The 15814-nt window shown below is 39.1% G+C and overlaps 1 pseudogene; it reads left to right on the top strand.

Annotated features, from left to right (window-relative positions):
- Positions 1 to 3782: 3782 nt before the first annotated feature.
- On the top strand, positions 3783 to 4534 carry LOC114222862 (ADP-ribosylation factor 4 pseudogene; annotated as a pseudogene).
- Positions 4535 to 15814: the final 11280 nt, after the last annotated feature.

Raw genomic sequence — 15814 nt, 5'->3', positions numbered from 1 at the left:
CTGTCCAACAACCAGACAGAATCAGAGTACAAGACCTAAGTGATATAAGTCTTCTCAAATTATGTTCTCTTAAAAGATGCCTGTGACAAGATGAATTTTTCTTCTTAGGATAACTTACACTTTTTTTTTTTTTTTACATAAAACCATTTGAAAGAAGCAATCCTAGGACATAGAGTCTACTCTCTGTCTTGACTACAGAAAGACTTTTTTTTTGGAAGAAAATAGCACATACTAACTTCTAACATCGTCTTCTTCTAAACAGCATAAGTTAAAGAAAGCAAAGATTAAAATAATCACTAGCTGTAAAGCAGGGATGAGAGTCAAAATATTTAAGTTAGTCTGGCACTGGCATGGGCCAATCAACAGATGCTAGATGCAGCCTCTTGTACTGGGGTAGGATTCTGGGTGTCTGGGCCCCCTCCTGGGCAGGACATTCACCTTTGAGTTACTAGGTGGTGGTGGCAAAGAGCCAACATGAAAGGAGGGTGAGGGGGCACTCGGGACCCAGAGCACCAGCTGTTTTCCAGTGACTATCTGGGTATTTAATATTTTAACACTGGCACTTGGAGAAATGGCTGATTCTAGGTCTCAGGTATCCAAGATGATACCTGGAAGCATCTTGTAATGCAGAGAGGAAAGAAGTGCTAATAAACAAAAAGCAAAGCAGACAAATGGAAAACCACAATAATAGTAGTATGTCAAAGAGACAAATGAACCAACAGAAAGAGGTCTCAATGGCCAAAGCTGGAGCAATTTGAACAACAAAATAAAATAGTATTAGATTATAAAATATATATATAAAATATCCATGAGTCCATACTGATATAAATAAATGCATATAAGCAAGTAGATAAGAAACAGTAGATAAATCTCTCTCACAGAAAATTTCTAAATAATTTAGGGAGATGGTCCACACTCGAGGTGGAATATAACTCCCCAATTTTTAAGTACGAACTGCATATGGTAACTTCCTTTCCAAGGGAACAGTACGCAAGGGGGTGGAGAGTAACTTTATAATGGGAAAATCTGATCCTAATCAAACACGAATTCAGTCCAGACAATCAACAACAGCAGAGAAAAACTGTATTGTTAGTATGATACCCTTGATATGATATGATGAGATCAGCTTTTGCCTGTATAGTCTCCTCCCCCAAACCTGTACCTCCAGTCTAATCATGAGAAAAATATCAGACAAATCCTAACTGAGGGACATTCTACAAAGCACATAACAGCACACCTTAAAACTACTGGAGTCATCAAAAATAAGAGAAGTCTAAGACACTGTCACAGCAAAGAGAGAGCTAAAGAGACATGATGACTAAATTTAATGTGGTACCCTAAAAAGGACATTAGGTGACAACCAAGGAAATCTTATTAAGTATGGAATTTAGTTAATAATAATGTATCAATATCGGTTCATTAGTTGTGACAAATACTAATACTAATAGAAATGTTAATCATAGTAGGATATAGAATATATGGGAACTCTGTAATATCTTCACAACTTTTCTGTAAGTAAAAAACTACTCCAAATAAGATTTATTTTTTCTTTATACTGAGATGTATTTCATATACTATAATATCTACAAACTAGATTTAGTATATTCACAAAATTTTGCAACCATCACCACCACCTGTTTTCAGAACATTTTCTTTTTCTTATTAAGTTAATCACCATACATTACATCATTAGTTTTTGATGTAGTGTTCCATGATTCATTGTTTGCATATAACACCCAGTGCTCCACGCAGAACGCGCCCTCTTTAATACCCATCACCGGGCTAACCCATCCTCCCACCCCCTCCCCTCTAGAACCCTCAGTTTGTTTTTCAGAGTCCATCTCTCATGGTTCATCTCCCCCTCTGATTCCTCCCCCTTCATTTTTCCCTTCCTACTATCTTCTTCTTTTTTTACATATAATGAATGATTTGTTTCAGAGATACAGGTCTGTGATTCAACAGTTTTACACAATTCACAGCGCTCACCATAGCACATACCCTCCCCAATGTCTATCACCCAGCCACCCCATCCCTCCCACCCCCTACTGCTCCAGCAAAACTCCGTTTGTTTCCTGAGATTAAGAATTCCTCATATCAGTGAGGTCATATGATACATGTCTTTGTCTGATTGACTTATTTCGCTCAGCATAATACCCTCTATTCCATCTAGGTCGTTGCAAATGGCAAGATCTCATTCCTTTTGATGGCTGCATAATATTCCATTGTGTATATATACCACCTCTTCTTTATCCAATGATCTGGTGATGGACATCTCGGCTCTTTCAATAGTTTGGCTATTGTGGACATTGCTGCTATAAACATCGGGGTGCATGTACCCTTTTGGAACCCTACACTTGTATATTTGGGGTAAATACCCAGTAGTGCAATTGCTGGGTCATAGGGTAGCTCAATTTTCAACTGTTTGAGGAACCTCCATACTATTTTCCAGAGTGGCTGCACCAGCTTGCATTCCCACCAACAGTGTAGGAGGGTTCCCCTTTCTCCGCATCCCCGCCGACATCTGTCGTTTCCTGACTTGTTAATTTTAGCCATTCTGACTGGTGTGAGGTGGTATCTCATTGAGGTTTTAATTTGGATTTCCCTGATGCCTAGCTATGTTGATAACTTTTTCATGTGTCTGTTGGCCGTTTGGATGTCTTCTTTGGAGAAATGTCTGTTCATGTCTTCTGCCCATTTCTTGATTGGATCATTTGTTATTTGGGTGTTGAGTTTAAGAAATTCTTTATAGATTTTGGATACTAGCCCTGTATCTGATATGTCATTTGCAAATATCCTCTCCCATTCTGTCGGTTGTCTTTTGGTTTTGTGGACTGTTTCTTTTGCTGTGCAAAAGCTTTTTATCTTGATGAGGTCCCAATAGTTCATTTTTGCCTTTGCTTCCCTGGCCTTTGGCGACGTTTCTAGGAAGAAGTTGCTGCGGCTGAGATCAAAGAGGTTGCTGCCTGTGTTCTCCTTTAGGATGTTGATGGACTCCTGTCTCACATTTAGGTCTTTCAACCATTTGGAGTCTATTTTTGTGTGTGGTGTAAGGAAATGGTCCAGTTTCATTCTTCTGCATGTGGCTGCCCAATTTTCCCAACACCATTTGTTGAAGAGACTGTCTTTTTTCCGTTGGACATGCTTTCCTGCTTTGTTGAAGATGAGTTGACCATAGCGTTGAGGGTCCATTTCTGGGCTCTCGATTCTGTTCCATTGATCTATGTGTCTGTTTTTGTGCCAGTACCATACCGTCTTGACGATTACAGCTTTGTAATAGAGCTTGAAGTCTGGAATTGTGATGCCGCCAGGTTTGCTTGTCTTTTTCAACATTCCTTTGGCTATTCGGGTCTTTTCTGGTTCCATACAAATTTTAGGATTATTTGTTCCATTTGTTTGAAAAAAGTGGTTGGTATTTTGGTAGGGATTGCATTGAATGTGTAGATTGCTCTAGGTAGCATTGACATCTTCACTATATTTGTTTTCCAATCCATGAGCATGGAATATTTTTCCATTTCTTTGTGTCTTCCTCAATTTCTTTCATGAGTGTTTTATAGTTTTCTGAGTACAGATTCCTTGCCTCTTTGATTAGATTTATTCCTAGGTATCTTACGGTTTGGGGTGTGATTGTAAATGGGATCGACTCCTAGTCGTCGAGCAGCGCCCCGTTAGTTCTTGTTCCAGAGCTTCGTCTGACACGCCGGCTAGCGAGCCGCTTCTGCCGCCCTCTTTCTCCCTCAGCTCTTCTTCCTTTGCTCAGTTTGTTGGGAACGTGAAAGGAGAAGGCCCGGGGATGCCCCAAAACCCCTTCTGTTCCTGCCCATCGCAAGTGCCACTACTGCCATGGGCCTCACCATCTCCTCCCTTTTCTCCCGTCTCTTCGGCAAGAGGCAGATGCGCCTTTTGATGGTTGGATTGGATGCTGCTGGCAAGACGACCATTCTGTATAAACTGAAGTTAGGGGAGATAGTCACCACCATTCCTACCATTGGTTTTAATGTGGAAACAGTAGAATATAAGAACATTTGTTTCACAGTATGGGATGTTGGTGGACAAGATAAAATTAGACCTCTCTGGAGGCATTACTTCCAAAACACCCAGGGTCTTATTTTTATGGTAGATAGTAATGATCGTGAAAGAATTCAGGAAGGAGCTGAAGAGCTGCAGAAAATGCTTCAGGAAGATGAGTTGCGAGATGCAGTGTTGCTGCTTTTTGCGAACAAACAGGATTTGCAAAATGCTATGGCCATCAGTGAAATGACAGATAAATTAGGTCTTCAGTCTCTTCGTAACAAAACATGGTATTTTCAAGCCACTTGTGCTACACAAGGAACTGGTCTGTATGAGGGACTTGACTGGCTGTCAAACGAGCTTTCAAAACGTTAAATGAAACTGGATATCTAACCAAGGACACATTTGATAGAATTGGTCTAGGCTTGTTACAACAAAATTAGTTTGCATCTTGGTTATTAAACAGTATCTGGGACTGGTTTGGGCAGAATATTACAGGGTTTAAACTTATTTTGTTGCCAATTATTGTTGACCAAGTATAATATTGCTATTTAGCAATATGCTTGGTTTTAAAGAAATTCTCCTTAACTTGGGAAAAAAGTGTCCTCTTTTAATTGTAATTCCCTTAAGACTAAATGTCTGGACATAGCTATTGTGACACCTTTAAATAAATCCCTTTTGAATGTTTTTTGAGCCCATGAGAAATAATGTTTTAAAGTTATCTCCTTGCTACTTTACTGATACCTTTATCATTCCTGGGACAGGCTGCTGATTTAAAAAATGTAGCATTCCATTTGTATTTATTTTTCTCCCTTGCCAAAAAGATCTTCTAATACTGCTTGTACCAGCCAGGGAAATGCTCCAAAACACTATTCAGATCTCTTGCACTGAGGAACTTATATTCCCCCCCACTTCTTGAATCCTGGCTTTCATCAGCCAAGCTTACCTTAGTGTGGTTTGGATTTGATAGCTAATTAGGTTCTGTGCTGGTTGCAAAGAGTTCATATTGAGATGATTTTTAATACCCAGCAGATTGTCTTCCTTTATATTGTATCTTTTTTATGTTGCATGTTGCATTTTGGTATCAGCCTGACACTTTGCCCAGTATATGACAGTTCTGCTGATGTTTTGTTTCTCGGTGAACATATCTTCATTAAGAGTTTTTGGAAAACTCATCAAACTCAGTAAGTTTTCTTCATAACCCATTTGGAATTATTCCTAATAAAATGATAAAAATATGTAATTGTGTGCGTTCTTTTTGAGTCGTGAAGATGTTTGAAATGGATTTTCTTATTTAGCAAAGTTAATTTGCATATATTACATTTTGTGAACAATAATACAGGTCTTAGTGAGTTTACTAATTGTTTAAATTGGAAATAAGGTATGGGTTGCTATCATATGTATAACAGTGGAAGTAACATCAAAATTTTAGTTTCCTTTAATAAAACAGAATTTGACACTGTACATTTCTAAACTCAGATCAAGAGTAAAAAGCTATAATAAAATGAACTGCCCCCCCCCAAAATGGGATCGACTCCTTAATTTGTCTCTCTTCTGTCTTGTTGTTGGTGTATAGGAATGCCACTGATTCCTGTGCATTGATTTTCTATCCTGCCACTTTACTGAATTCCTGTATGAGTTCTAGCAGTTGTGGGGTGGAGTCCTTTGGGTTTTCCACATAAAGTATCATATCATCTGCAAACAGTGAGAGTTTGACTTCGTCTTTGCCGATTTGGATGCCTTTGATTTCTTTTTGTTGTCTGATTGCTGTGGCTAGGACTTCTAACACTATGTTGAATAGCAGTGGTGATAGTGGACATCCCTGCCATTTTCCTGACCTTAGGGGGAAAGCTCTCAGTTTTTCCCCATTGAGAATGATATTCCCTGTAGGTTTTTCATAGATGGCTTTATGATATTGAGGTATGAAACCTCTATACCTATACTCTGAAGAGTTTTAATCAAGAAAGGATGCTGTATTTTGTCAAATGTTTTTTCTGCATCTATTGAGATTATCATATGGTTCTTGTTCTTTCTTTTATTAGTGTATTGTATCACATTGATTGATTTGTGGATGTTGAACCAACCTTGCAGCCCAGGGATAAATCCCACTTGGTCATGGAGAAGAATCCTTTTAATGTACTGTTGGATCCTACTGGCTAGTATTTTGGTGAGAATTTTTGCATCCATGTTCATCAAGGATATTGGTCTGTAATTCTCCTTTTTGATGGGGTCTTTGTCTGGTTTGGGGATCAAGGTAATGGTGGCCTCATAAAATAAGTTTGGAAATTTTCCTTCCATTTCTATTTTTTTGAACAGTTTCAGGAGAATAAGTATTAATTCTTCTTTAAATGTTTGGTAGAATTCCCATGGGAAGCCATCTGGCCCTGGGCTTTTGTTTGTAGGGAGATTTTTGATGACTGCTTCAATTTCCTTAGTGGCTATAGGTCTGTTCAGGTTTTCTGTTTCTTCCTGGTTCAATTTTGGTAGTTGATACATCTCTAGCAATGCACCCATTTCTTCCAGGTTATGTAATTTGTTGGCCTATAGTTGCTCATTATATGATCTTACAATTGTTTGTATGTCTTTGGTGTTGGTTGTGATCTCTGCTCTTTCATTCATGATTTTGTTGATTTGGGTCATTTCTCTTTTCTTTTTGATAAGTCTGGCCACGGGTTCATCAATCTTATTGATTCTTTCAAAGAACCAGCTTCTAGTTTCGTGATCTGTTCTACTGTTCTTTTGGTTTCTATTTCATTGATTTCTGCTCTGATCTTTATTATTTCTCTTCTCCTGCTGGGTTTAGGCTTTATTTGCTGTTCTTTCTCCAGCTCCTTTAGGTGTAGGGTTAGGTTGTGTACTTGAGACCTTTCTTGTTTCTTGAGAAAGGCTTGTATTGCTATATACTTTCCTCTCAGGACTGCCTTTGCTGTATCCCAAAGATTTTGAATAGTTGTGTTTTTATTTTCATTTGTTTTCATAATTTTTAAAAATTTTTCTTTAATTTCCTGGTTGACCCATTCATTCTTTAGTAGGATGATCTTTAGCCTCCATGTATTTGAGTTCTTTCTGACTTTCCTCTTGTGATTGAGTTCTAGTTTCAAAGCATTGTGGTCCGAAAATATGCAGGGAATGATCCCAGTCTTTTGGTACCAGTTGAGACCTGATTTGTGACCTAGGATGTGATCTCTTCTGGAGACTGTTCCATGGGCACTGGAGAAGAATGTGTATTCTGTTGCTTTGGGATGGAACATTCTGAATACGTCTGTGAAGTCCATTTGGTCCAGTGTGTCATTTAAAGTCTTTATTTCCTTGTTGATCTTTTGCTTAGACGATCTGTCCATTTCAGTCAGGGGGGTGTTAAAGTCCCCCATTATTACTGTATTGTTGTCGATGTGTTTCTTAGCTTTTGTTATTAAGTGGCCTATATAATTGGCTGCTCCCATGTTAGGAGCATAGATATTTACAATTGTTAGATCTTCTTGTTGGTTAGACCCTTTGAGTAGGATATAGTGTCCTGCCTCATGTCTTATTACAGTCTTTGGTTTAAAATCTAATTTGTCTGATATAAGGATTGCCACCCCAGCTTCCTTTTGGTGTCCATTAGCAAGGTAAATTGTTTTCCACCTCCTGACTTTCAATCAAGGGCTGTCTTTGGATCTAAAATGAGTCTCTTGTAGACAGCATATCGATGGGTCTTGTTTTTTTATCCAATCTGATAGCCCGTGTCTTTTGATTGGGGCATTTAGCCCATTTACATTCAGGTAACTATTGAAAGATATGAATTTTGTGCCATCGTATTGCCTGTAAGGTGACTGTTACTGTATATTGTCTGTGTTCCTTTCTGGTCTATGCTGCTTTTAGGCTCTCTCTTTGCTTGGAGGACCGCTTTCAAGATTTCTTGTAGGGCTGGTTTCGTGTTTGCAAATTCCTTTAGTTTTTGTTTGTCCTGGAAGCTTTTTATCTCTCCTTCTATTTTCAATGACAGCCTAGCTGGATATAGTATTCTTGGCTGCATATTTTTCTCATTTAGTGCTCTGAATATATCATGCCAGTCCTTTCGGGCCTGCCAGGTCTCTGTTGCCAGTCTAATGTTTCTACCATTGTAGGAATCTCTTGTCTCTGAGACTCATAGGTTTTATTATTAGATGTTGGGGTGTTGACCTATTTTTATTGATTTTGAGAGGGGTTCTCTGTGCCTCCTGGATTTTGATGCCTATTTCCTTCCCCAAATTAGGGAAGTTCTCTGTTATAATTTGCTCCGATATACCTTCTGCCCCTCTCTCTCTTTCTTCTTCTTCTGGGATCCCAATGATTCTAATGTTGTTTCATCTTATGCTATCGCTTTTCTCTCGAATTCTCCCCTCTTGATCTAGTAGTTGTTTATCTCTTTTTCTCAGCTTCTTTATTTTCCATCATTTGGTCTTCTATATCACTAATTCTCTCTTCTGCCTCATTTATCCTAGCAGTTAGCGCCCCCATTTTTTTTTTAAGGCTGCTAAATTTTTTAAAATATTTTTATTGTTATGTTAACCACCATATATTACATCATTAGTTTTTGATGTAGTGTTCCATGATTCATTGTTTCTGCATAACACCCAGTGCTCCATGCAGAATGTGCCCTCTTTAATACCCATCACCAGGCTAACACATCCCCCTACCATCCACCCCTCTGGAACCCTCAGTTTGTTGTTCAGAGTCCATCATCTCTCATGGTTCATCTCCCCCTCTGACTTACTCCCCTTCATTCTTCCCCTCCTGCTCTCTTCTTCTTTTTCTTTTTTCTTAACATATGTTGCATTATTTGTTTCAGAAGTACAGATCTGTGATTCAACAGTCTTGCACAATTCACAGCACTCACCATAGCACATACCCTACCCAATGTCTATCACACAGGCACCCCATCCCTCCCATTCCCCACCACTCCAGCAACCCTCAGTTTGTTTCCTGAGATTAAGAATTCTTCATATCAGTGAGGTCATATGATACATGTCTTTCTCTGATTGACTTATTTCACTCAGCATAACACCCTCCAGTTCCATCCATGTCGTTGCAGATGGCAAGATCTCATTCCTTTTGATGGCTGCATAATATTCCATTGTGTATATATACCACCTCTTCTTTATCGATTCATCTGTCGATGGACATCTTGGCTCTTTCCACAGTTTGGCTACTGTGGACATTGCTGCTATAAACATTGAGGTGCACATACCCCTTCGGATCCCTACATTTGTATCTTTGTTCTAAATACCCAGTAGTGCAATTGCTGGATCGTATGGTAGCTCTATTTTCAACTGTTTGAGGAACCTTCATACTGTTTTCCAGAGGGGTTGCACCAGCTTGCATTCCCACCAACAGTGTAGGAGGGTTCCCCTTTCTCCACATCCCCGCCAACATCTGTCATTTCCTGACTTGTTAATTTTAACCATTCTGACTGGTGTGAGGTGGTATCTCATTGAGGTTTTGATTTGGATTTCCCTGATGCTGAGCGATGTTGAACACTTTTTCATGTGTCTGTTGGCCATTTGGATGTCTTCTTTGGAAAAATGTCTGTTCATGTCTTCTGCCCATTTCTTGATTGGATTATTTGTTCTTTGGGTGTTGAGTTTGATAAGTTCTTTATAGATTTTGGATACTAGCCCTTTATCTTATGTCATTTGCAAATATCCTCTCCCATTCTGTCGGTTGTCTTTTGGTTTTGTGGACTGTTTCTTTTGCTGTGCAAAAGCTTTTTATCTTGATGAAATCCCAATAGTTCGTTTTTACCCTTGCCTCCCTTGCCTTTGGCGATGTTTGTAGGAAGAAGTTGCTGAGGCTCAGGTCGAAGAGGTTGCTACCTGTGTTCTCCTTTAGGATTTTGATGGACTCCTGTCTCACGTTTAGGTTTTTCAACCATTTGGAGTCTATTTTTGTGTGTGGTGTAAGGAAATGGTCCAGGTTCATTCTTCTGCATGTGGCTGTCCAATTTTCCCAACACCATTTGTTGAAGGGACTGTCTTTTTTCTACTGGACATTCTTTCCTGCTTTGTCAAGATAAGTTGATCATAGAGTTGAAGGTCCATTTCTGGGCTCCCGATTCTGTTCCATTGATCTATGTGTCTGTTTTTGTGCCAGTACCATACTGTCTTGATGATGACAGCTTTGTAATAGAGCTGGAAGTCTGGAATTGTGATGCCGCCAGCTTTGCTTTTCTTTTTCAATATTCCTCTGGCTATTCGGGGTCTCTTTTGGTTCCATACAAATTTTAGAATTATTTGTTCCATTTCTTTGAAAAAAGTGGATGGTATTTTGATGGGGATTGCATTGAATGTGTAGATTGCGCTAGGTAGCATTGACAACTTCACAATGTTGGTTCTCCCTATCCATGAGCATGGAACGTTTTTCCATTTCTTTGTGTCTTCTTCAATCTCTTTCATGAGTATTTTATAGTTTTCTGAGTACAGATCCTTTGCCTCTTTGGTTAAATTTATTCCTAGGTATCTTATGGTTTTGGGTGCAATTGTAAATGGGATTGACTCCTTGATTTGTCGTTCTTCTGTCTTGTTGTTGGTGTATAGGAATGCCACTGATTTCTGTGCATTGATGTTATATCCTGCTACTTTTCTGAATTCCTGTATGAGTTCTAGCAGTTGTGGGGTGGAGTCTTTGGGGTTTTCCACATACAGTATCATATCATCTGCAAAGAGTGAGAGTTTGTCTTCGTCTTTGCCGATTTGGATGCCTTTGATTTCTTTTTGTTGTCTGATTGCTGTGGCTAGGACTTCTAACACTATGTTGAATAGCAGTGGTGATAGTGGACATCCCTGCCGCGTTCCTGACCTTAGGGGAAAAGCTCTCAGTTTTTCCCCATTGAGAATGATATTCGCTGTAGGTTTTTCATAGATGGCTTTTATGATATTGAGCTATGTACCCTCTATCCCTATACTCTGAAGAGTTTTGATCAAGAAAGGATGCTGTACTTTGTCAAATGCTTTTTCTGCATCTATTAAGAGGATCTTATGATTCTTGTTCTTTCTTTTGTTAATGTATTGTATTGATTGATTTGCGGATGTTGAACCATCCTTGCAGCCCAGGGATAAATCCCACTTGGTCTTGGTGAATAATCCTTTTAATGTACTGTTGGATCCTATTGGCTAGTATTTTGGTGAGAGGTTTTGCATCCATGTTCATCAAGGATATTGGTCTGTAATTCTCCTTTTTGATGGGGTCTTTGTCTGGTTTGGGGATCAAGGTAATGCTGGGCTCATAAAATGAGTTTGGAAGTTTTCCTTCCATTTCTATTTTTTGGAACAGTTTCAGGAGAATAGGTATTAATTCTTCTTGAAATGTCTGATAGACTTCCCCTGGGAAGCCGTCTGGCCCTGGGCTTTTGTTTCTTGGGAGATTTTTGATGACTGCTTCAATTTCCTTAGTGGCTATAGGTCTGTTCAGGTTTTCTGTTTCTTCCTGGTTCAATTTTGGTAGTTGATACATCTCTAGGAATGCACCCATTTCTTCCAGGTTATCTAATTTGCTGGCCTATAGTTGCTCATAATATGTTCTTATAATTGTTTGTATGTCTTTGGTGTTGGTTGTGATCTCTGCTCTTTCATTCATGATTTTGTTGATTTGGGTCATTTCTCTTTTCTTTTTGATGAGTCGGGCCAGGGGTTTATCAATCTTGTTAATTCTTTCAAAGAACCAGCTCCTAGTTTCGTTGATCTGTTCTACTGTTCTTTTCGTTTCTATTTCATTGATTTCTGATCTGATCTTTATTATTTCTCTTCTCCTGGTAGGTTTAGGCTGTGTTTGCTGTTCTTTCTCCAGCTCCTTTAGGTGTAGGGTTAGGTTGTGTACTTGAGACCTTTTTTGTTTCTTGAGAAAGGCTTGTATTGCTATATACTTTCCTCTCAGGACTGCCTTTGCTGTATCCCAAAGATTTTGAACAGTTGTGTTTTCATTTTCTTTGGTTTCCATGAGGTTTTTCAAATCTTCTTTAATTTCCTGGTTGACCCATTCATTCTTTAGGAGGATGCTCTCTAGCCTCCATGTATTTGAGTTCTTTCTGACTTTCCTCTTGTGATTGAGTTCTAGTTTCAAGGCATTGTGGTCTGAACATATGCAGGGAATAATCCCAATCTTTTGGTACAGGTTGAGACCTGATTTGTGACCTAGGATGTGATCAATTCTGGACAATGTTCCATGGGCACTAGAGAAGAATGTGTATTCCGTTGTTTTGGGATGGAATGTTCTCAATACATCTGTGAAGTCCATTTGGTGCAGTGTGTCATTTAAAGTCTTTATTTCCTTGTTGATCTTTTGCTTAGATGATCTGTCCATTTCGGTCAGGGGGGTGTTAAAGTCCCCCACTATTATTGTACTGTTGTCAATGTGTTTCTTCGCTTTTGTTATTAATTGGCTTATATAATTGGCTGCTCCCATGTTAGGGGCATAGATATTTACAATTGTTCGATCTTCTTTTTGGTTAGACCCTTTAAGTAGGGTATAGTTTCCTTCCTCATGTCTTATTACGGTCTTTGGTTTAAAATCTAATTTGTCTGATATAAGGATTGCCACCCCAGCTTTCTTTTGGTGTCCATTAGCATGGGAAATGGTTTTCCATCCCCTCACTTTCAATTTGTGTGTGTCTTTGGGTCTAAAATGAGTGTCTTGCAGACAGCATATTGATGGGTCTTGTTTTTTAATCCAATTTGATAGTCTGTGTCTTTTAATTGGGGCATTTAGCCCATTTACATTCAGGGTAACTATTGATAGGTATGAATTTAGTGCCATTGTATTGCCTGTAAGGTGACTGTTACTGTATATTGTCTCTGTTCCTTTCTGGTCTATGCTGCTTTTAGGCTCTCTCTTTGCTTAGAGGACCCCTTTCAATATTTCTTGGAGGGTTGGTTTCGTGTTTGCTAATTCCTTTAGTTTTTGTTTGTCCTGGAAGCTTTTTATCTCTCTTCTATTTTCAATGACAGCCTAGCTGGATATAGTATTCTTGGCTGCATATTTTTCTTCTTTAGTGCTCTGTTATATCATACCCTTTCTGGCCTGCCAGGTCTCTGTGGATAGGTCTGTTGCCAATCTAATATTTCTAGCATTGTAGGTTACATATCTCTTCTCCTGGGCTGCTTTCAGGATTTTCTCTTTGTCTCTGAGACTCGTAAGTTTTACTATTAGATGTCGGGTTGTTGACCTATTATTATTGATTTTGAGAGCAGTTCTCTGTGCCTCCTGGATTTTGATGCCTGTTTCCTTCCTCACATTAGGGAAGTTCTCTGCTATTATTTGCTCCAATATACCTTCTGCCCCTCTCTCTCTTCCCTCTTCTTCTGGATCCCAATTATTCTAATTTTGTTTCGTCTTATCATATCAATTATCTCTCGAATTCTGCCCTCATGATCCTGTAGTTGTTTATCTCTCTTTTTCTCAGCGTCTTTATTTTCCATCATTTGGTCTTCTATATCGCTGATTCTCTCTTCTGCCTCATTTATCCACCAGTTAGTGCCCCCATTTTTTATTGCACCTCATTAATAGCCTTTTTGATTTTGACTTGGTTAGATTTTAGTTCTTTTATTTCTCCAGAAAGGGTTTCTCTAATAACTTCCACGCTTTTTTCAAGCCCAGCTAGTATCTTTAAAGTCATGATTCTGAACTCTATGTCCGACATCGTACTAATGTCCGTATTGAGTAGGTCCCTGGCTGACGATACTACCCCTTGTTCTTTTTGCTGAGGTGATTTTTTTCATCTTGTCATTTTGTCCAGAGGAGAATAGATGAATGAGAGAATAAAATGCTAACAGGTTAACAACGTCCCCAGCAAATATACTCTATACAAATCAGAAAAGACCTGAAACCAGGGGAAAAGAAAGTGAAAGAAAGAAAAAAGAAAGAAAAAAAAAGACCAAAACAAAAACAGAACAATACAAAAAAAGCAGAATATGATCTAATATGATCAGGCTAGTGCATATATCAGTGCAACACACTAGATTTGGGGCGTATTTTGGTCTGTTAGAAAAAAGTGCCTCCTGAAATTTTAAGGGAAGAAAGACATATATGTACAAAATAAGGGTTGATACAATGAAGGGATGGAAGATGAATGTAAAGATGAAAATTATAAAAGATTTTATAGAAGGAATTGATAAGATAAGGTGTTTGAAAAAAGAGAAGAAGATTTAAAAAAAAAAGAAAGAAAAAAGGGAGAGAATGTGATCAGGCAGGAGACTAGAACAAAGCCATACACTAGTGATTTAGGGTATATTTTGATCTGTTAGAAGAAACTGTATCTCAAAATTTTAAAGAGAGAACAACTTATATATTTATGCCAAAAATAAGGGTAACTATTATGAAGGGATAAAATATGACTCTAAAGATTAAAAATAAAAAATGTTTTTTTTTAAAAAGGGATTGATAAGATGTTGTTTGAAAAAGGGAAAAGAAAAATTAAAAAAAAACAGTTAAAAAAATTAACTTTGATGAAATAATGAATCACGGTTAAAAGAAGCTATGAATTCTATGTGCAGTATTCCCCTAGTGCAGGAGTTCTCCCGTTCTCCTTGATCGGTAAACTTGGTCTTGGCTTGCTGGCTGTTCGTGCTGATCTTCTGGGGGAGGGGCCTGTTGCCGTGGTTTCCGAATATCTTTGCCGGAGGCGGAATTGCCCCGCCCTTGTCGGTCCGGGCTAAGCAAGCTGCTCCGGTTTGCTCTCAGGAGATTTTGTTCCCTGCAAGCTCTCGGTACAGCTTTGGAGGACCAGGGCGTAAATGGTGGCCTCCCAATCTCCACCAGGAGGAGCTAAGAACTTGGGGCCCCACTCCTCATTGCGCCCCCAGAGAAAAGCAGTTATTTTTGTCTCCCTGGTCTCCGGCCACACTCTGTGCTCACCAGGCCTGTGACCGAGCATTTCTATCTCTGGCACCCGACTCCGTGTGGAGTCTCCAAACCCAGCAGATCCCTGCGGTGCGTTTCCGCACCGCTCTTCCCAGGGGGAGAAAGAGGAGTCTCCCCAGCTCTGCCGCTTGTTGGGTCCCTGCTGGAGGAGCAGTGGCCCGATCTCCAGTAAGTGGTCCCTTCTCTGTTCAGAGAGTTGTTGCTACTCTCCTCTTCGATCGCCTGTTGAGTTCGTAGGTGTTCAGAATGGTTTGATCCCTATTCAGCTGAATTCCTGAGACCAGACGAAATCTAGGTCTCCTACTCCTTCGCCATCTTGGTCTGTCCCCTCCTTAGCGCCCCCATTTTTTATTGCACCTCATTAATAGCCTTTTTGATTTCAACTTCATTAGACTGTATTTCTTTTATTTCTCCAGAAAGTGTTTCTCTAATAACATTCGTGCTTTTTTCACCCTAGCTAGTATCTTTAAAGTCATCATTCCGAAGTGTAGTTCTGACATTGTACAAACGTCTGTATTGAGTAGTCCCTGGCAGTTGGTAATGCCTCTTGTTCTTTTTTTGAGGTGATTTTTTCTGTCTTGTCATTTTGTCCAGAGGAGAACAGATGAATGTGAGCACAAAATGCTCACAGGGTAACAACGTCCCCAGAAAATATACTCTTAAGAAATCAGAAAAGACCTGAAACCAGGGAAAAAGAAAGGGAAAGAAAGAAAAAAAAGAAAAAGAAAAAAATAAAAAGAAACAAAAACAGAACAAAACAGAAAAAAAACAATATGATTAAATATGATCAGGCTGGTGCAAAGATCAGTGCCACACACTAGATTTTGGGTGTATTTTGTTCAGTTAGAAGAAAGTGCCTCCCAAAATTCTGAAGAAAGAATAACATATATGTACAAACATAAGGGTTAATACGATGAAGTGATGGAATATGACT

The sequence above is a fragment of the Eumetopias jubatus genome, unplaced genomic scaffold (assembly GCF_037043125.1).
Source record: "Eumetopias jubatus isolate StellerSeaLion01/CBP00866 unplaced genomic scaffold, mEumJub1_p1.0 scaffold_12, whole genome shotgun sequence".
NCBI classification, from domain to species: domain Eukaryota; kingdom Metazoa; phylum Chordata; class Mammalia; order Carnivora; family Otariidae; genus Eumetopias; species Eumetopias jubatus.
This window is presented reverse-complemented; position numbering and strand designations above follow the sequence as displayed.